The sequence below is a fragment of the Apium graveolens genome, chromosome 5 (genome assembly GCF_009905375.1).
Source record: "Apium graveolens cultivar Ventura chromosome 5, ASM990537v1, whole genome shotgun sequence".
NCBI lineage: Eukaryota > Viridiplantae > Streptophyta > Magnoliopsida > Apiales > Apiaceae > Apium > Apium graveolens.
The window spans coordinates 40,783,494-40,805,073 of record NC_133651.1 but is presented as its reverse complement, the minus strand read 5'-3'; positions in this window follow the sequence as shown (position 1 = coordinate 40,805,073).

The window sequence follows — 21,580 nt, the reverse complement described above, 5'->3', positions numbered from 1 at the left end:
AACAAGTTTCTACTTGGGGAAAGTGGGGACGAGCTTTACGTTTCAGAGTCATGGATTTCATCTGAACTAGGAGTGGCGTAAGTGGCCGAGTAGCGCCGGCCCAGCCTTATTATATTGGCCCAAATGGCCTGGAAGTTCCGCTAAGGCGGTCCATTCCTTAGGAGTCCAGTGTTCGGTTGACAAGTAAATCCGACAGGTTCTCCTCTACATGTAGAAAATGGTGGGGTTGCACTACTACGACTGATCATCGTAAGTGGTCTTCCTGGCGCGGCAAACTCCCGTAATGAGTTCATCATCCAATTGGATATTTCTGCAACACTACCCAGAGCACTTCGATAGAAAGGCTACGGTTGGGCGATTGTTGAGTGTTGGCAGGGTCAAGTTTTCAAAATGATGTTTGCATCAAATGAAGTATCTCATAACTTCATTTTATTTTGATGATATTATAAAGGTTGAATCTATTCAAGTATTATCTTGTAGTCTCATCTATGTGATGAACTTTTGAACTAATTATAACTTGAACGGTGGTAGTTCAAGTAGTATTTGGAAAAGATATAAGTATATTGGAGTATCTTGTAACTTCATCTTTTAAACTTATATCTAGTAAATGATTATCTTATGCATGACAAAGATTTTCAGAAAAACGTTGAGACAAGGTTAGATATATGAGATCACCTTGCAACGGTATTTTTATACGGTTATACACTGGAACTCTGTATGTATTATGCATGGAAGAGGACTTCCAATATTTTGAAAAGTATATATGTATATATATACTGAATATTTTGCGACTTCATCGCATTAAGATATCAACTTGGTTCATTTCTTTTGACCAAGACTTTCATGAGTATTATGAGTAGGCTCATATATTGTTAATCATTATACATATTATTTTGGTGGGCTTGCTGCTCACCCTTGCTTTCTTTTTTCATCACACAACATCAGATAGATAAGATGAACAGGACCAAGCTCCCGATTCGCAAGCGATTAGGAGACGTTCCGCAGTTTTCTAGAAGCATTGATGCCGCCGTAGCTGAGGTAGGAACTACCAATAGGCTAGGCTTTCAACTTCTAATGTACCAGATTTATGTATAATTATGCATTGTAATAATGGCAAAGAAATGTAAATTTATTCAGAAAACCTTTTAAGGTGTATTGGCAGATAATTGTGGAATAAAATGACTTGTGGTTATTTTTTTGGATGTTCATCTCTGAGACTATAACGTATGGTGTGTGTTTATTGTGGGGTCACAGTACAGAGTAGTTGAGTAATTATTAAGATTGGGTATTATTAAGAGAAATGGAACTCGTGACAACCCGGATCCCCGACCCCGGATTTGGGGGTGTTACAGAAATGGTATCAGAGCTAAGCGTTATAAACCTCAGAGATGATGTGACGTTAAGATAATAAGTTCACTAAGATAATAAGAACTCTTGCCAAGTTCATAGTCGGGCTACCTAATGTAGCACTGACAGTTAAAACCCTTACGGGAACCCTTATAAGTATCGTGATAGTAACATAGTTTGTTCTCGTATAGGGCAGCGGGGCACCAAACCTTGAGGTTCAGGAGCATCAGCATGAGGATGTTTTATTACAAGTTGGAGATCAAATTGTGAATCCGATGGAGTACCCTAATGAGGGACCGGATGAGGTTCAGCTAGAGAATGTTGTGGTTGAGGATGTTATTTCGGAAAGGATTGTGGCTGAGGAGGATCTCATGGAGGATCCTGATGAGAATGAAGAAAGGACCGTTGAGGAACAGATGACCGTAGTCAGGGCGACTACCAGAGCAAGAATGGCCGCGAGGGTGGCACTAGAGGATGAAGAGTTACCAAGGGCACAAAGGTTAATGAGGGCAGAAGGAGTGGGGCCTTCCACGACCCCAATTATACCAGTATCAGACCCTCTTCCAGAGGCTCCTGTAGATACCCATGAGGTTCCACCAATTCTTGTTCCCTCCCCTGTACAGAGCCCAGCACATACTGAGGAAATGCCACCTTTATCCCTTGAACCATTGTCACCTGATACCGTGCTTGGTTATCCATTTGGATCTCCTGGGTCTGCACCACCTGTACCCCATGGACTGCTAGATGCTACCACTCAGGCTTCTCTTATCGCTGATTATCATATGACTTTGGGTGGCCTGTCAGAGGCCCGGAATGTTAGGAGTGATCTGTTGGATCGACTTACTGCACCAAGGATTGAGGGTGGGATACTTCCAGCAGGATTAGCGTATAGCATGGAAAGGATTGAGGCTACCACCCGTGTTACAGCTAGAGGCCATCTTGAGGGTCAGGTTGATCCAGCTCTACTTGCGACTATCTTAGACCTCATCACCTCTGTGATGGAGCAGGTTAGGGATGTCGTGCGTGCTCGCATCTCTTAATCCATGGTAGTGTGCAGAGCCAGAGCAATCAAACAAGGGTTTCATGTAGCACCGCTTTTGGAGGATTAGCCTAAGTTATGAATGATTAGTTTTAATGACAAGATGACTATCTATGGTTGTACTTTTAGGATAGGAGCGATAAGTTCATATGATGTAATCCTCTTTAATATGTTCAGTTGTTGTACCCTCGAACAAATGGTTATGTATATATTCGTTAATTTCAGTTCAGATCAGTTTGTTTGTGATAAATCACATTGTTAATTGCTCTATTAACACTTAAGAGAGTGTCATGAAGTTTATCGAACTTAAGAATTCATAATTTGCAATCGTGCAAGGACTAAATGAGGGGAAGACTTAAGCAAAGTAAGTAAGACAAATATCCGGAGATTCTCAAAATTTTCCAAGTAATATGCCCCCACAAGGAATAAGATTAAGGGCAAACCTTGAATGTGATAATCAGGGAGGTCGCAATTAAGATATAAAGAACCCGGAATATAATAAAGTGGAAAATGAAGATTTTAAATTAAAAGATGACTCCAATTATTGAGTAGGAAGAAATATTTAGACTAAGAAGGCAAAAGTCGAGCGAGATAAGGAGATAGTGTAAAAGCTTTAGAGCCAGAACAAAGACAGACGAGTATGATGAATTATGAATCTAAGATGTAAAAGTTGGCAAGATTCGTTCTGAGGACACGAATCCAGAATGACGGGATGGTTGAAATCAATGCTTATGTAGTGTTGGTTCATGTAATGGTTGTAATGGAAACAAAAATAAAAAGAAACTGAAGTGGAAAGGAATATAAAGGCGATAGAGTTGGAGGAATGATAAGGAAGATGGGTATGAGGAAACCCTAAAGACTCGTAACAATAGAAATAGAAAAGTATGTAATCGTCAGGATGAGGGTGATTTACCATGAGTTAAAATTGATGGTTGAAGGCATAAGAGATACATATATTTTATCCCCTTTAAGTTGGGAGGATTCAAGGAAACCTTTAGATAGTTCGAAGGATAAATAATAAGACGCGGATAGACTAAGGAGACAAGAAAGTAAGAAAGTAGGAAAATTGGATGAAGGAAGTGACCTTCAAGAATGTGAAGTGTAAGACCGGTGGCTCGATACCCAGAAAGGGAGACGCCAGGTATGAAAGATATCCCAACATTGAGGTGACTGTTGAGATAAACAACAAAAGTAAATAAGGAATTATTAAGAAGAAGTTCACGTTGAACACGACCAATATCTTCCAGAACATCCTTGTTATCGTTACCCAATCTAGGCAATAAAAGCGGATAACCATTGTTATCTTTTGGAGGCCATATTGATTGACCTCATTTTGAATGCAGATGTTATTGTGAAATTCGGCATATACTATCGAGGTGGGAATGATTGAATAAGACACCCTTATCAGGGATATATGACTTGATTTATCCATGGAAGGATGCATGTACCTTTTTAAAGGTGGAATTAAGGATAGAACATCGGTAACTTAAAATGAATCCTAGGGGAATGCATAAAGGTTGGCATTTCACCCTTAATAGGGATAGTATGAGTTTTGACAGAATGAATTGGAAAGGATTAAGGTAACAACAACCTTTAAAGAATCAGTGGAGAAATTTTTTTCAAAAGTATATAGACAATGATTCTAGTATTAGTATATGGTATTTTGATATGCCCTGTATCTAGGGAATACAGGAGGAACGATTCAAGGATAACCTTAGAGGTTTTACAATGAGAAAGGTAATATTCAAAATTCTCAAGAATAGAAATGTTGATAAAGGAAATATGACGTAATTATAATGATGCCAAGTGGGGCACGTGTTTAACCACGAGAAAGTATGGATCGAACTAGTAAAGGTCGAAATTGTTCAGGGCAATTAGGGCCTAAGATAAAAGATGTTCTAAGTATGATTGAGAGTCAGTCGTGACAGTGATTAACCTCTAAAGACTGAGGCAATAACTTATGGAAAAATGGTGATTTTTTTTTTACTCATCAGATTTTAAGGAAAGCATTTTCACATAAGCTGTGATTGAAATAAGGTAGAAATTTTATTTGGAGGTGGTTAAAGTGACATTAACTGTAAGGAAATTTTACTATCAGGAAAGGCCAAAGAGGTGGCCGACACTTTAAAGGTAAGAGGATAATTATAGGCGCTTGTGCCAAAAGAATACAGTGATGATGGTTAAAACTGTGAAGGTTATATTATGGTTTGGAAGATTGACATTCCTTTTGATGACTGTGCAATACCCAACCGTAATAGTAGTTGGTAAAGGTTTAATTCGTGTAATCGCCATGAACGGGCTATCTATCTTAGAAGGTCCTATCTTGAGATAAGCCAGGACCATGTTTCAAAAAGGACTAGACGAACCTTTGAGTAAGTCTTCTATTTAAGGCATATGATTTAGAATGGTATTAACCTGCTATCGTTGCTTTGATTGAAACTCTTCTGCAATTTTATCTGCTTCATGTCATGTATGTATGTCAGGATCAGGAGTGTTCTTCATGAATCAGAAATGGTGATTATGTTACCTCCCTAGAAGGATTTGATACGACATGTATGGACTCCGTATGGTTAGATATTAAGACTTCATGGAAAATGAATGACTACAGTAGGTCAGTGGTGGACCATAGTAAGGCAGCAATGATTCTGCGAGTATTGAGCTGAATACAACCGTGAGAGTTGTATTGGAATGGGTGTTGAGATTGAGTACCACTAATCGGGTCGTGGTAGTGTATAAGTTATCATTGATAGACTAATTAAGTAGAGTATCTACCTAGTGAATAATTATTCTTTCTTATCAATAGAGAGTCGTATTATTATACGAGGAAGGTTGCGGTGCAAGCATAGAATTCTAGTAACGATGATGCATAGAATGAGATCCCAAATTCGATTTTCGATGTCGAGGGAGTTTCAAAGGTGATTGTGTATAAGCTCGAGGAAGAGTGTGGGTCCATAGAATAATGGACGGGATAGCGAAAATATTTAAGCATGTGAAATGCGATGCGACAATACTCGATGTTGATATAAATACATATATGTTTTGTTCTCCTATGACAAACCTCTATAGTTCAGAGGTAGATTCCAAGCCAAATATTTTATGGAAATATTTTTTTTCATATATATACAATTCTCTTCAGTTCGCTCTTTTCTCTTCTTTTCATTTCATGTAAGCTGAGAAGAACAACCCTTCCAGAAGGGGAGGTATTGCCGAATGACTATCTATCTTTGTGATAGAAGCCTAGTAGGATACCGCATGTTGTTTAATTGCTTGTCAAGTACTAAAGGCTGGCCACCTTCTGTACTAACTATGCGATATAACAAGTGTTCATGATCATAGTGATCTCTCAACAAATTCCTTTACTTCTATTTGATTGATCAAATTTTGGAAATAGAAACAACTGAAAAAGGAGTAATAAAGTGGTGGTAGTATGCGGAATGGAAACACATTCGTGATACTAAGGTTGACGTGGTTATTAAAAAGTTATAGAACGCTAACGAGCAAAAGTATAACTAGTATAATATTAGGAACGGAAGGTAGTAGCGACTACGAACTGGAAAAGGATGGGTAGTGAGAAGCAAAAGCTCTAATGCTAAAAGCTATAATGAGAGTCTGTGCAATAGACTTGAAAGAAATTGGAATGATCACTTAACACGGGTTGAGTTTTCTTACGACAATAGATCATATGTCAGTATTGAGGTATCGCCTTATGAGATCCTTGAGGGAAGACAATGTCGATCTCCCTTATTTTAGGATGAAGTTGTAGAGCACAAGATGCTCGGACCCGCAGTAGTCCAAAGGACCAAGGATATGATAAATCTAATCAGAGGATGGCTGGTAGTAGCCCAAGATGGGAACACGAAGTATGTTGATTTAACACGAAAGGACAAGGAATGGGAAATAGGGGACCTAGTAATGTTATGGATATCCCTTGGAAAAAGGATTGATGAGGTTCGGAAAGAAAGGAAAGCTAAGTCCACGAATTGTTGGACCCTGGGATATATTAAGACGTTTTGGGAAGTTAGCATATGAGCTAGCCCTACCCCCGAACATGTAGTAAGTTCATAGCGTGTTCCACATATCAATGTTAAGGAAGTGTAATTCGGATGCCAGACAAATAGGGGCATATGAGTGCATAAACACGCAACCCGACGTAACCTATATGAAGCAACCAAGAAGGGTTATAGAGTGAAAAGGAACAAGTGCTTAGGAGAAGGGTTATCAAACTAGGCGGAGTTTGGTGGTAGGACCACAATGTGGAAAAATTTACTCGAGAGTTAGAAAGTGCAATGCTAAGAGAGTATCCCTATTTATTTTTAATTTGATTCCGGGACGGAATCCTTTTAAGGAGGAGAGACTGTAATAACCCCAATTTTTGGGAAATTTTTGAAACCCTTATGAATAGTGTTTTTGCTGAATGAGAAAACTTTTCCTGCCACACTATGTAGGGGTTCTGTTATTGATCTTCTGGGATATTATTAGTACTCTATGTGGTATATAAGTGTATGTAAAGATCGTCAGAATCCAATTTCCGAACACTTGGATTTTTCCCGGAAATCCACTAGATACAGAAAGGATTGAGTATAAGGTAACAGGATAAAACGGATTTAAATTAAAGGATTATAATAGAGGATCATAAAAAGGAATATAATGTATTGAGAAAGGTTAAGGGAACCTAAGTAATAAGATCCCGGGTATGATCCTTCAAACGATAAACGAAAACGAAAGTTAAGCGAACCGTATAACAGATCAGCGGTCATTAGGCAAACGATTAGGAAGTTAAGCAAAGGGATTAGAGGGAGTGATGTCACCCAACCAATGAGAGGAGGACAAAGAGGGAAAGATGACATCACAACATGACATAGGCATGACATGGGAAGGAAGGAGGTGTGGTTGAATGAGAACCACACAAATTCAAGGGCAACAAGGTAATTAACTAAATCAAACACAAAAACAAGCCAACCAAGCCAAGCAAAATCATTTTTCATCAAAATCAAAAAGCAACCAAGGCATGGTTCATCTTTGCTCTCGGCTTTTTACTATTCAAAAGAGCAAGAAATTCAAAATCAAAGATCCAAGCTTCCTAAATTGGTGAGTTAATTCCCTAATCATCTTCACGCTTAGTTAGGGCTATATCATGAGTTTAAGCCATCAATTCCTTCTTTATCTTCTTCATTTAATCAAAGAAGAAGACTATGAATAGTGTTTTCAAGTTTTTAACTTGAAGTTTTTCTTGTTTTCCTTGAAGATCCAAGCATTCCTAAGACTTCTCAAAGCTTCTTAAGGCTTCCTAGCTCCTCCCACCACTTCAAGGAAGGTATATCATCTCCAAACCCTAGATTCCTATGTATTATAAGATGATTTTGATTAGTAGGATGATATTGTAGCTTGATATTGGTGATTTAGAGTTTGGGATTGAATTGGTATTGAAATGGAATGGTAAATGTTGTTGTTTTGTTTAAAAGAACTTAAGTATGGTTAAAGGTAAGCTTAGGCATAAGTATGAATGATAAAATTGAATTGGTTGGGGTTGTTATGATGTGATAAGGATGGATGTTGGTTGTATGTTGGATTTGAGGTTGAATTTGGGTTGGTTTTGAATGGTTTAAAATTGGGAAATCGCGTAAACATAGCCGTCGTAACGTCCGATTTTCTTTAGACTGTTTTTGTGCATAACATTAGGACCCTAAGACCCCCTGCTAGATTATTACCATTGCCATGTTTAGATAGCTCATGTTACGAGCTTCGTTTTGATATGTAGTTCGTTCGATTCCGATGCACAGTTTAGGAGAAACGACCGTTTTAAGTAACGGCGTTTCGCGAACGAAACATTTCCCCTCGCCTTACTTTGAAACCTTGGTTAAGGACCTTAAATGACTAATTGGGGTAAGAAACATTTATGGTAAGTGTGTTAGGCAGTTGGTAAGACACTCGCGAAGGAATCGCCTTAAAACTCGTAAAGGTTAAATTATTAAAAATGGTGGAGCCGAGGGTACTCGAGTGACTTAAGAGAATCAGTAAGCGCAAAACAAGCGTTAGAGTCTAGTTAGTTAAAGTATAGAATTACAAGTGACTTTGGTTTAATTCTAACTTACTTGTTGTTTATAGGTTACCAGACTCGTCCCGAGCCATTCGTAACCCCCAGTCACTCAGGTAAGTTTTCTACCCGTTATACTGTTATTGTGATGTAAATATATGTATATGCATTATCTTGTGATAAATGCATATTTGTTATTAGCAAATTCTTGCGATATATTGGAGCATGTGATATGGTATATATGCATGCCTGTTTAATATTCTTGATTATATATCTGTTGGTTCAAATGCTTATAGTTGCATAATACCTATGCTAGAGGATAGCGGTAATTTGCATATACCCTTAGTATAGGGACCCAAAGGTGAAAATATTTTCTAAAACCGGGAGTCGAGGATCCCGAGTAGGTTTTGTATATATGGATATAAATATATATATACTTATATATATATATATATGGTCATAGTTTTCAAAACTATTAATCGAATAAGGTTTATTCGATAACTTTAGCTTTATTTTATTATTGAATATTATTTCGAATATTATTCGAAGGCGCATGACTCCTTTATATTAATGAATATTATTTTAAATATTCATTCGAGGGATTATGACTCAGTTATATTATTTAATGAATATTATTTGAATATTCATTTGAGGATCTATGACTCTGATTATTTGCTGAGATATATTCTTTATTTTATTAAAAAATAAGGTGTCAATAATCAAACTTATTTTCGATTATTCAAATAAAGATAGTACTTTCATATAAGTATATCTTTGGTTATTTGATATCCATTTCAAGTATAAGTTTTAATACTTCTACTTCAATTATTTTTATAAAGATTATTCTTTATGGAAATATTATTTAAATAATAATATTCAGATATTTTCTAATATATTGGGACTGATTTATTTTGTTAAGTCAGCATTACTCCAAACATTCTTAAAAATATTTTGCGAGTCTTCAAAATGATTTTTAAAAGTTAGAGCGGATCCCAAAACTCATTTTTATATTTAAGATCCTCCTTTTGAAGGGGATTTAAATACTCGCTCAAAACCTGAGGGATCCGGCTCTGTGGTGGGTTTTATATTCGCAACAAGGTTGCTGTTTTGATAAATGAATTGATTACTTACCCAACACTCGGGAAGTAAAATTCTTGGAACAAGTTAATCCATTAACAGGCATCGCCTGGGAAATATCGGTGAGTTCTCCTTTCCAAATAGATACGACTTCTTGGTGGAGCCGTATCAACAAGTTTCTACTTGGGGAAAGTGGGGACGAGCTTTACGTTTCAGAGTCATGGATTTCATCTGAACTAGGAGTGGCGTAAGTGGCCGAGTAGCACCGGCCCAGCCTTATTATATTGGCCCAAATGGCCTGGAAGTTCCGCTAAGGCGGTCCATTCCTTAGGAGTTCAGTGTTCGGTTGACAAGTAAATCCGACAGGTTCTCCTCTACATGTAGAAAATGGTGGGGTTGCACTACTACGACTGATCATCGTAAGTGGTCTTTCTGGCGCGGCAAACTCCCGTAATGAGTTCATCATCCAATTGGATATTTCTGCAACACTACCCAGAGCACTTCGATAGAAAGACTACGGTTGGGCGATTGTTGAGTGTTGGCAGGGTCAAGTTTTCAAAATGATGTTTGCATCAAATGAAGTATCTCATAACTTCATTTTATTTTGATGATATTATAAAGGTTGAATCTATTCAAGTATTATCTTGTAGTCTCATCTATGTGATGAACTTTTGAACTAATTATAACTTGAACGGTGGTAGTTCAAGTAGTATTTGGAAAAGATATAAGTATATTGGAGTATCTTGTAACTTCATCTTTTAAACTTATATCTAGTAAATGATTATCTTATGCATGACAAAGATTTTCAGAAAAATGTTGAGACAAGGTTAGATATATGAGATCACCTTGCAACGGTATTTTTATACGGTTATACACTGGAACTCTGTGTGTATTATGCATGAAAGAGGACTTCCAATATTTTGAAAAGTATATATGTATATATATACTGAATATTTTGCGACTTCATCGCATTAAGATATCAACTTGGTTCATTTCTTTTGACCAAGACTTTCATGAGTATTATGAGTAGGCTCATATATTGTTAATCATTATACATATTATTTTGGTGGGCTTGCTGCTCACCCTTGCTTTCTTCTTTCATCACACAACATCAGATAGATAAGATGAACAGGACCAAGCTCCCGATTCGTAAGCGATTAGGAGACGTTCCGCAGTTTTCTAGAAGCATTGATGCCGCCGTAGCTGAGGTAGGAACTACCAATAGGCTAGGCTTTCAACTTCTAATGTACCAGATTTATGTATAATTATGCATTGTAATAATGGCAAAGAAATGTAAATTTATTCAGAAAACCTTTTAAGGTGTATTGGCAGATAATTGTGGAATAAAATGACTTGTGGTTATTTTTTTGGATGTTCATCTCTGAGACTATAACGTATGGTGTGTGTGTTTATTGTGGGGTCACAGTACAGAGTAGTTGAGTAATTATTAAGATTGGGTGTTATTAAGGGAAATGGAACTCGTGACAACCCGGATCCCCGACCCCGGATTTGGGGGTGTTACAGCAATTCTTGATCATGCTGAAGCTCCATCTGAATTGCACTTTGTGCAAGATCTTCTTGCACATAGTGAGGTTGGGTACGCCTTAACTCAGCCTGAATTATTTTCAAGTCAACAAGTTCTGCGGTTCTGGAGGACTGGAGTTTTTGATGATGGTGGTAAATGAGGAACTCCCAGTATTATCTTCCAAGTGGGTGATTCATCCTATGTAGTCACTCCTGGTACAGTACGAAGAGCATTACATCTTCCAGAAGATAGTACCTTCTCTATACCAGAGGAATCAGAACTTCGGGGGTTAATGACTGATTTGGGATATGAAAAGAGTCTGACGAAACTTGGACAGTTGAAACGGGCTAATATCAGAAGAGAATGGAGTTTCTTCTTCGATTGCATCACCAAGGCTTTTGGCAACAAGTGTTCAAATTTTGATGCCATCCCAATTCTGAGTCAACACATCGGGTATGCTATTATCCATCAAACTCATTTTGATTTTGCAACTGGAATAATTGGTTTTATTGGGGATAGGATGACAGAGGATCGAGATGTTGTTTATTTTGCTAGATTCTGTCAACTTATTTATACGTATTGTACTGCTGAACCCCAGTTAGTCAGCACTCAAACCCCACCTTTTAAGGTTGCAAAAAGGTACTTTAACGACCTGATAAATGCTGACACAAAGAAATCAATGGTGAGACAATTACAGATTCCTCAGTCTGTGAAATAGATTCTGGTAAATGCTGATCCTGCTACTTACAAATCTGTTTACTCAAATGTTCAACCAACTCAGCATAACCAAAATCCATCAACCTCGGTACCTACCTCTCATTCTACTCAACCTACCCTCAGAACTTATCTCAAATCCTATCTCTCCACTTCACAGACTGCTCAACCTTCTTCTTCAGCACCTACTGTGAAGCCTACATCCTCTAAGCCAAAGAGAACAAAGACTGTTCTTCAAACACCTCAAAAGAGGAGAAGCATTACTTTGAGAGATGAATCAGATTCTGAGGATCAGATTCCCTCTTCAGAACCTGTGGTAAATGAAGCTGAGAAGGCAACTTCTCAGAAGGATTCTGCAATTGGGGGTTCTAGGCTTCTCAAGAGGCTTAGACGTATGACGGTTCCTGAAACTCCCAAGGAATCCAAATCAACAAGGAAGTACAAGAAACAGAGGGCACAAAGGCCAGTTTCAGATGATGAGGAGGAAGCAGCTAAGGAAGGGGATCAGGAATCTCTGATCTCACAAGACAAGGAATTTGCTCCAGTCACTTCTTCTCCATCAACTCCATCTCAGGAACCTGTATCTGACAAGGCTAATTCACCTTCTGTGTCTCTTGTTGATCTAGACACAAGTGCTGAAATTGATATTTATCACTAACACCTTCTCTGCATCAAGATGCTGATGATCAGATTTTAGGTGAGCATCAGGATATGGCTGTTGATCAGAACTTAGTATCAGATCAGCAATTAGAGGATGCTGAAGCCTCCATTGCTACTCACACTGTTGTCTTATCAGAAGATACTGATTCTCTAAGTTCTGATGCTGCAAATGTTGGAGATACTGGTGAGGCTGCTACAACTGTAGATGCTGATGAAGCAGGTCCTTCAGGACATACTCCTCCACTGACTCTTCCTAAGTCTGAACTGGTAAAGGAGTTTGTTATCAGGGATGCACCAGTACCTTGGAGTGAAACTCCTGCAGGTCAGGAGTGGACTAAGGAGTTTATTCCAAATGCTTTACATCTTGCTGAGAACTTGACTAAAGCTGATGACATGTTACATTCTGATGATTTTAAAACCCAACTTAGAGTCACTGCATTGAGTACTAAACATCTACAAGGTCTTCATTCCAACACTCATGCAGAGCTACACAAGATTCAGGAGAACTTTATCAAACAGGAACAAGTTTGGAAAATTGATAAGAAAAAGTTCTTCCAACCTACCATTGACAGGGTTGCTTACATTGAGAAAACTCAAGAGAAGCAACAAGCTCAGATTGATCAAATTCTGACAAATCAAGCTTCTCAGCAATCGCAACTTACTGAAATCCAGACCTCAGTGGAACTACTTATCTCTCTTTTATTACCTGCTGATGCCAAAAAGGGGGAGAAGGTAATTAAGTCCAAATGCAAAACCAACAAGACACTGCAAGGAAAGGATGATGGAAAAGATGACCAAGGAAACTCTGGAATGGGTAGTGGTCATAGTCAAGGTAGAAGGTTTACATCAAGACAAGCTAGTCACAGAACAAGTTCTGATACTGGGAAAAGAATAAGTTCTGCTGCTGGTAAAAGGATAAGTTCTGATGAACTTCTAGATCTTGATGAGGAAATGTCAAGACAGTTATTTCTTCAAGAAAATCCAGGGATGGACTTGAAAAGTTTAAAGGAAGAAGAAGCCAGACTTAAATCAGAGAAAGTCACATCTAAATCTGAAGCTTCTGGTAAAAAGTTACTTCCAAAACCTAAAGGCATTGTGATCAAAGAAAGGATACATACTGAAGAAACTTTGGCTAGATCACAACCACAGATAGATCCAAGATCCAAGGGTAAAGAAAAGGTTGGTGAACCTATCAAGCCTTATGTACCTCCTGAGGAAGAAGAAATTACTGATGGAAAAGATGATCTTGCTCTGACTTCAAGAAAAGTTCTTAAAATAACCTCTGACATGGCTCAAGTTGTTCAGAGTCAAGAAATTGTAAGTTCTGATATTCAGAAGAAGCAAGTAACCTCTGACAGTGCTCAAGTTAACTTGATATCAGAAAATAGATCTAAAACACTCCTACCAGGATTCACTAAAGCAAAACAGACTCAATCTTTGAAGACTACTCCAAGTGGTTTTGAAGCAAGAGTAGTTACTGGAAAGGAAGCTAGAGATAAAACTGGATTGGGAAGTGCTGATGAAAGAAGAGTACACAACACTACCGATGATCCAACTTCCTTGAGTGAACCAGGTATTGAAGCAACTCCTGAGAGATTGAATCAACTAGAATCTGTACAGATGGTTTGCCATACCTACTTGAAAGAATACATCATATTGTATTTCATGACAGATGGTAGGGTTTATCATATAAGACAAAATGCCATTCCTTTGAAGTATTTTGAAGAATTGGAGCATGTACTTTTCTTACTTCAAGTGGATGACAGAATAACAGAGACTGCTGCAAACTACTTAAAAGAACAGATTCAGAGACAGAAAAGGCTTTATTCTGTTAAGTCTGACAGCAGATATGTTCCAAAGTACAGAGATCACAATGGGGATATTGTTGATATGAAGCCTAATACTGCACAGATCAGAACGTATCTTGGTATTAAGGGACTTGAATTCAATCTTGAATCTGACAAAGCTTATGTCATAAGACTAGACCAGGAGTTAAGGAAAGCAAAGATTAATGATCTCAGAGCTGCAATCTTTCAAACTGGTGAAGATACTACAGAGCTTAAAGGTGTTAAAAGGAGAATGATTGATGAACTAAGATATGCTGAGAAATGTTTGTTGAAGAACTATCTCAGAACAACTCCTGACATCAGAGAGATCAGAAGATGATGAAGCCAAGTCGAAGATCTACAACTGCTTAAATTCTGATATTTATGCAGATTGAAGTTGTTATCAGAAGTTGAAATTGGTAAAACTTTAAGGACTGTAAGTTGTAGTTATCTAGTCTATTTCTCATGCATTTGTACTTAATGTTTTTGACATCATCAAATATCTGTTTAACTTGTATATTTCGTTAATTTACAAGTTGGGGGAGATTGTTAGATATATTTGATAATGTCATGGCTAATATGTCTTATGTTTAGCTTTCAGATCTTGTGTGAACATGATAGATCAGTACTTAACTGTTGATCAGTACTTATACTGGAAGTCAGGACTTAAGGATATCAGTACTTATATTATCAGGAGATAATCATCAGAAGATAGATATCAGAACTTAAGTGCTGAAGGACAATCAGATAAGGACAGTAGCTGATTAAAGGAAAGAAGATAGAGATAAAACATAAGAACAGATATGCATGAAGAAGGAATTCCGTGAAGAATGGAATACTTGGAATAGAAGATATCTGATTGATATATTTTAGGAAGCAGAATTATATTCCATATCAATTAGCGATTATCTTGTAACTTTGTAGTATATAAACACAGGCATAGGGTTTACACTAGAAGTGTTATCATTATCGAAGTTATTATTCTTTATAACCCTAGCAGCTCTCATGATATTTGTTCATCAATGAGAGGTAACAGTTCTATATTGTAACAGAGTTTATTGTTTCAATAAAGTTTGTTTTCTGTTACTCAAGTTCTTTAAGTTCGATTTGAGTGTACTATACACTGTATTCACCCCCTCTACAGTGTGTGTGTGACCTAACAGAAAAGCTGCAACTTTTTCTTTTCTATCTGACAAGATTAACCAAAAATTACAGCTTTGGCAGAATCAGACCTTATCTAAGGCAGGTAAAGTGACCTTACTAAAAACAGCAGCTCAGGTGGTTCCAAATTTCTGGATGAGCATGTTGTTGATCCCACTTGAGGTGTCTGACAGAATTGAAAAGAGTATGAATGCGTTTTGGTGGGGGAGTGGAAATTCGGGTAGAGGGATTAAATGGATATCTTGGGAGAGACTATGTACGGTTAAAGAAGATGGTGGTCTGGGCTTCAAGAGATTAAGGGAATTTAACGTGGAAATGTTAGCAAAACAGGCTTGGCGCGTGATAAATAATGCAAACCCATTACTAACAGATTTACTCCGTGCTCGGTATTTTCCCAACTCAAACTTTCTGGATGCAAAGCTTGGGAGCAGTCCTAGCTATGTATGGCGGAGTTTAATGGAGGCTCAAGGTGTGATAAGGCAAGGTTGCAGACGTCGTATTGGGGACGGAATAGATACAAAAATCTGGAAGGTGCCATGGTTACCTTGTTCTTTAAACGGGTATCTCACAACTGATATACCTGAAGAATTGCAGGATATAACGGTGGAGAATTTGATGGATGAGAGTAAGAGAGCATGGGATGACGATGTGTTACAAAATATTTGTAATGCTCGAGATTGTGAGCTGATAAAGAAGATTCCAATTCCAAGGATTAGGAAAAATGATTCTTGGTTCTGGTATTTTGATGAGAAAGGGGAATTTTCAGTTAAGTCATGTTATAGACATATTCGAGGAGAGCGGGAGTGCCTAGAGAAGGTGTTCTGGAAAAAGCTATGGGGTCTTAAACTACCAGGAAAGGTTACAAATCTTTTATGGCGCACTTGCAGAGGGGTACTGCCTACAGCTGTTGCTTTGGCTAGAAAACACATAGAGGTAAGTACAGTGTGCTCATGGTGTCAAAGGGCTGCGGAGGATGATATGGATATTCTTTTTCAATGTTGTTTTGCTAGGGATTTGTGGGATAAAGTTGGCCTTGCAGAGCTGGTAACTGTTTCACCGAGTGACACTGTTATGACAATCTTAAAGCGCGTATTTCAGAATGGTGGACATCAACGAAATGGTTTAGTTGGAATGTTATGCTGGAATCTGTGGTACAGGAGAAACAACTGGGTTTGGAACCGTATAAACACTTCAAGTTTTGGAGTAAAGTCTAGGACGGTAAATATGCTAGCAGAATGGAACCGTGCCAGGGAAGATATGCAGAAACAAACAGCTCGGACTCAAGCGAGTAATCGAACATGGAGTAAACCTCCTGAAGGGTGGGTTAAGATCAATGTAGACGCTGCTTGTATGTTGCGAACTGGGCAGATGGGAGTGGGGTGTGTGATCAGAGATGAGTGTGGCCGTTTTATGCAAGCTAGGAGTCAGGTGGTGCAGGGATGTCTGCAGCCAAGGGAAGTTGAGGCAATAGGCTTAAGGGAAGCTTTATCGTGGACAAAGAATTGGAGACGAAGTAAGTGTATCTTTGAATGTGATGCTAAGGCTTTGGTGGAAGCTGTTAATGGTGAGGGTGGTCAATCCTATTTCCATACGATTGTGGATGATTGTAAAGATATTATTAAACACTTTGATGAAGTGTTAGTGACTTTTGTCCCTAGATCTTCGAATATGGTAGCACACTTGTTAGCAAAAGCTACGTATTCTATGTCAGGTCTTCAGGAGTGGGTATCTACTGCTCCAGATTTTATCATTTGTAATATTGCCTCTGAGGAGGGTTAATTTAATGCAAGTACGTTTTGTTTCAAAAAAAAAATAACTATAGGAAGAAAAAGGAAGGCGGCTGAAGATGAAACAATGAGAAAATAGAAAATATATATACACTGGAAGATTTAAAATCTAAATATACAAAATACAACTAATCAATCACAAATTTGAATTTTCAGATTTCTATAAATGTATATGCATATCATATATCAAAATTTAAAAAGGGGGCAATAATGAAAAAATTGATGTACTTCCATGTTAATTGAGTCTTGTGTTGATATTTGATTTTGTTTAAAATTGTTCATACCACGAATTTTGGGTCTCTTATTGATGTATACATAAGACTGTATTGTTATTTAATTACTATTTTGTTTAAATTGCTGATACCATAAAATTAGGATCTCTGATTGATATACATATTTTGATCTTTGATTACCAATTTTGAATGTTTAAATTGTTGATACCATAAAATTAGGATCATAGATACATAAGATAATAATTGATCTTTGATTACAATTTTGAATATTTTAATTGCTGATACCACGAAATTAGGATCTCTGATTTTTTGATACATAAGACTGCACTAAATGAAAGCGGGTAAACGGGTCGGACTTGGTTATTTTGTTGATTATTTTCATTAAACAGGTTGGAGTTGGTTATTTTTTTAATTAGTTATTTACTATACTACCCCTTTCTATATAAAAACTGCATACCTTCACTAGCGTGCATTAAGAATATATTGATATTGATATGATAATTTTTTCTCGATTTTATTAACTTCTACAAATATTTGCAAACTTGTAGTTTGCGATCTAAACAACTTGTTTTTACCTTTATGTGTAAAACAACTTAAATTATTTTTGATGCATTAAAAACAGTAAAAATCGTATTATATATAATATAGCTAATAACTTTAAATTAAGATAAATTTATATATAATAAAATATTAGAAAAATATGTTTAACGGAAAATTGTAAGGCGGATTACAGAAAATCTCAAATTAATTTATTCTAATTTAGTACGAAATGAATATCAATTAAAAAATAACTAAATATTTGATTGCTTTCATACGAGTAATCCTCGTACAATTGGCTCATAATTTGTTAGCTTTTTCTAATTCTCCAACTTATTCGGGGGCTGTATTTAATTAGGATTTAAAAAAAAAATAGATTTTGAAAATTTTATGTTGCTCAATTTTGATTCTAAAAAATTATTTCAAATCCGATGGTATTTAAATAAGTATTGAAAAAAGTCTTTTAAAATCTGGGTATTCAATTTAAATTTTAAAAGGTCCATTTAAATTGGTGGCATTCAATTTGGATATATTAAAGTCCTTTAAATTTTGATGTAATTCAAAAGTTTATCAGTTTTTTTTGTATTTTATAAAATTGTAGATTTTGATGGAATTGCTAGTTATGTTTTTGGAAATCTTAGCAAAAGATTTTGATAAATGTGTAGAAATGATTGCTCAAATGAGCAATACTCTACGGAATTTATTCAACAACTCCGCTAAATACAATTAAAATCACCCAAAATCAGTAACAGTCATTATAATTAAAATCACCCAAAATTAGTAACAGTCGTTCAAAATCAATCGATTGTTATATATTATCTGAAATCTGAATTGAATACACGATTAGACCTCTATAATATGAGTATAATCCTTGCTAAACTTAATTCAGATTCATTAGGCAAGTTTTTCATTGTTTCCAGAAATTAAAACTTGCCGATTGGAGTTGAACAATTTAGAACCAAAGAGCACCAATTTGATGCGATTATGGTTCTCAAATATTAAAACTGCGTAAGTTACTTATGTATATATGATTTATAATTTAAAAATGTAGTTTTAAGTGACTTATAAATTTCCCGCTCGTGATTGGTGTTTACAACAGCCAATCATATGAGAAAGACAGCAGCATTCATAATTGTGCGTCTACGTTGCGTACATATTGTTCATTCCTCTGAAAATTTCCACAAGTTTGGACACAAAACTTAAGAAGAGCTGAGTATAGACATAAAGAAACCGAAAATAAACAAACCCAACATATAGTAGTAATGAAACATAAAACTTTTAGACTTTCAGTAAGTTGAGAGATGACACACAAACACATTGAACACCTCCTTGTCGGACACAAAACGTAGAGTGTAGCCAACTTACAAAGATGCATTTGTGCCCAGGGTTTTAATATATGATTGTTTTCATATTCGTCCCTTCACTACATAGCTGCATTGAAGTATGAGCTATTCACTCTCCAAAGTTGAAAATCAAATTCATCAATTGTAATTGGTGATAGCTCCGGTGAGCGGGGCGGCTCCTTTCGACACCGTACTTGGACCTTCTAGGTGTGAATGAGGTGTAGCTGTTGTTGGGCGCTTGCAAAATAACATCGGAGGGAGGTTTTGTCCCTACGGCGCCTCCGGTATGAGAATAAGAGCCTGGTTGGGGATGAAGATAGAGAGGAAAAAGATGGTTGTGTGTGTATATGTTGTGTATATGAGAGTGTGTGTAATAAATTGTGTCTAACCCCTAAACCCTTCATCTTTGGGGTATATATAGCCCAAAGGTAGGGTTTAGGGGTTTGTACCTCTAGATCAGGGCCGTTGGTTCTTGGGGGCGGAGGACACCTGACTTGGGTGGATTGCATACACGTGTCTAGGGGAGGACCACCTTCAAGGTATCCTAACGGCACCCTGATAGCTGTCATCGTCACGTGCCCACGTACCCTTCCTTGGCGGGTTGTGAAATGTGCATGTGCTTGCTGTGACCCCCCTTAGGGTGATTCTGGTTCTAAGCTGGATCCAGGTAGGCAGGTGATCCAGGTCATGGGCTGGACCCTGGTAGGCAGGTGATCCAGGTCATGGGCTGGACCCTGGTAGGCAGGTGATCCAGGTCATGTGCTGGACCCTGAATAGAAGATGATTCAGGTCCTGGGTTGGATCCTGGCTGGGAGATGATCCAGGTCCTAGGTTAGCCCTGAGCCTGAGTTTCTCCACTTGATTGCTCTGGGTGAGAGGGGTCTTGGTCCATGAATTGAGTCTGATACCTCTTAGATCCAGGTTGGGCCCTAACCAGGTTGCTTATATCCTATCAATTGGGTTTTCTAAACGTCTAATTTCCGCTCTCCATGGAGATCAAGAATACTGTAACATCTTTTCTGCCACATTGCTTCTTAGGCATACCCTACCCTGTAGTGGATGCGCATTGTTTCCAGCAATGGAGAGTGCGCAAATAGAAACTTGACTAGCTCTAACTCAGCTTCGTGACCTTCAAAATAACTGAAGGTGACAATTTTAAGATGACCAATAGTATAATTTTGAGAATCTTTCATCCGATAATTCTTCAGAACCTCTTCTTCGGGTAACGGGTAGGCCTGATGAATAGCAAAAATATTCTGGTATTGTCAGGTTGTAGCTAAGTTAAAGTGATAGAGAATGAGTTAAAAGAGCATGACTCACTGAGAGATCGATTTAGCATGCGTAAGTTGGGAGCACTCCGAATCAATAAAATAACCAAGAAACCTCAGACAAATCATTAAAATTAAAATCAGAGATATTTAGATTCTTTAGGTGAGGTAGTAAATTAGAAAGTCTATTGGGAGAACCTCCTGCAGCCAAGTACTTTAAAACGTGTTGCGAACAAAGAGCACAAACAGTTAAACGTTAATGAGTAACGTAGAGTTAAAGTAGACAGCGTAAAGAGAATATGAATATCACCTTGTTTAAAAAAGCTGCTATAGAGAATTTCTCAAAATATTATGAACCCCGTCGATAATCTTGGCCACGATGGATGTTGTCTTCTTCGAAATCAAGACTTGAGTATTCACGACTTCCAACAACAATAAAGAATACTCTTTAAGGTTTTCTAACCCAGCGAGAGAATATTCTGAAGTTATTCCAAAATATACTTGATGTAGACATCTGAGTTTAGGAGCACAAAAGTTGTTAGGGAAGAGTCCTTCACATAATGCCAAAATCAACTTCTCAAGGACAGGATAATCGACGAAGGCTTTGTTAGTAGCAATCATGGAAGGACAGGACAGTCTTTCAAATTTAGGTTAATCTTGAAACCCGACACTTAAAAGCCTCAAATGAGTCAAGTCTAAAGAAAAGAAACGGTGTGCTACAACTTCTCCAAAATCATAGCCGTCTAGAATAAGTTGCTTGATACCAAGGAATATTTCATCAGTAGCATCATGATGGCAATCTTCAGGTATGATGAGTGAAAACTTGAGGATCGCCAATTGTGGAGCAAGAGAACTTTATTCATTACACTAAAAAGTTTTTGTGTCATTAAATCTTCATCTTTACATTGACTAAATCTTTTCATCATGCTACGAGTAAATGCCATGTCAAAGTTTAGATGCAGAATCATAGTCCACTGATCCTCCCACGCTCTTGACAAAATACTAATTCTCGCTGCATCTCGTATCGGA